This window comes from Cyphomyrmex costatus, unplaced genomic scaffold (assembly GCF_001594065.2).
Source record: "Cyphomyrmex costatus isolate MS0001 unplaced genomic scaffold, Ccosl1.0 scaffold51, whole genome shotgun sequence".
Lineage (NCBI taxonomy): Eukaryota > Metazoa > Arthropoda > Insecta > Hymenoptera > Formicidae > Cyphomyrmex > Cyphomyrmex costatus.
In genome coordinates this window covers 690,132-692,100 of record NW_017279354.1, presented here as the reverse complement: position 1 = coordinate 692,100, position 1,969 = coordinate 690,132, and positions in this window count along the sequence as shown.

Genomic DNA, 1,969 nt, shown 5'->3' with positions numbered 1-1,969 from the left:
TAATTACATTTTTTCTTGCTTTTCCTTCTTTTTTTGAAACTATGTGTGCACATGTGCACGAATGATATAATGAGTAAACTTCTGTCTCACTTTCTTCAGGAAAATTCTACTTTTGTAAGAACATGACGTCTTTCTAAATTTTTTTCATAAAAATTAGCATGTAAAATTTTATTTTTTTATTAGTTGTTATTTCATTAAGTGTTACCATAATGTTTATTTCTGTATTTTGATAGAGGTTATGCATTTATCAATTTACATTTCGCATGCTGAATTAATAATGTAACTATATTTTGCGTTTTACTAAAATAACGTTCATGCTCAAATGAACGTGACATATTTCTTCTATTTCGCTCTTTAATTCAATTACGTCAAGTCCAGCCGACATGCTATTTCTTGTATTCACTCTGGATGATTTCCTTGACGTTTTCTATGACAATGACCTGACGACAATCCATTTCAATCTGCCTGCAAAGCGATAACAATTTTAACGATCACAGAGAAATGTATGTTATATGTCTCCACCTCTCATGTATCCTATCTCTTGGATACTATTAAGCTTCACGCTTTCGTCACTGGAGCCGTGTTATTGGTCCGTCTCCTGTTCCATCCATGTTTGCGTAATTTTAATAATTGAAATTCCAAATGGACGAATATGCTAATCTCCGTTTCTGCCACTGTATTTTATTCACATGTATCTCCCGGAACCAGCCGAACTTGTTTTTCTCCTCATACACGAGAGATTGTATCCTGGCGCTTTATATCCGCTCCAGCCCCTAGTCTATTACTTTTTTACTACATATCCGCTGATCTCAAGTCGATCGTAGCAGCTTTTTGCGTTCTGTGTTTCCTCCACACCCGGCACTACCTCTCTCCATTTTTCTCTTTCTGTCTTTAGCCCTTGATATAAATTCTTTCTACATGCGGAGATAACAGTGTCGAAATAAATTTCATATATAGCGGAAAAATTGTGTAAATTTTTTTTTATTATTTTCATGCATTTTAAATATTAATGGACTATTAAACAAGAGGAATAATCCGAGGTTTAAAACGTGGCCGCTCGACTCTCGGCAATATTTGCGGCATGAGTGTGCAGCTTTATTAATGCTGGAGTATCGTTCCCCATTCCCTAACGAGCTGATGTCTTCCGCGGGCGAGCCCCCGATCACGTTGTGATAGGGGACACACTAATCAAGCTGAACGAGCGATAGCAGATCAGAAAACGTACTTCAGCTGCGGTGTACGTTTTTAATCGTGCGTCTCGATCGACTACGTAATATATCGCTACTTTAATTCTCAAAAATAAAATACATTTTAACTCTTAAATAGCAAAAAATATAAAAATATATACATTGTAGATTTTTAATTTTATTTCTTTAAGTATAAGATTTTAGATATAAGAGTAATCCATTTAATATTGATGTTTACTCTAATTGTCACCGAATTGTTTCATTGTTATTAATTTACATGATTTAATCTTGAAATTGCATTATTAAAAGTAAAAGTAAAATAATTATTTAAATGTCGCTACAATTAGATCAGCGATGCATGTATATGTTACAACCCTTACAGAATGTAATACTAGTACGGGGGCCAATTAATAACTTATTAATTATTTATTAAAAATTTTGTAACAAATTTTCAGTGTTAAAAATATTTCTACTTTTTAAAATGAATGATTAATTGACCAGTACTAGTATTAAATTTCTACAAAAGGGAATGTAAAAGCAACAATGCATCTCTGTAACATTTTTTCTCTCGTTTTGTTTGTCTCACAATCCTTTCCTCCGTGAAACGCGCATCATGAATAGTCAGTAACTGATTTTTTTTCATCATCTCGTTTCCTACTTTCGTATTCATTGATTCGTGAACCGCGAAACGAGACGCGCGCTTCCGAAAGATATGGTCATTTAATTTCGTGTATGCCATGAGTTCAATGGTGGATTATTGTTTGATCTATTTCTCAATTCAA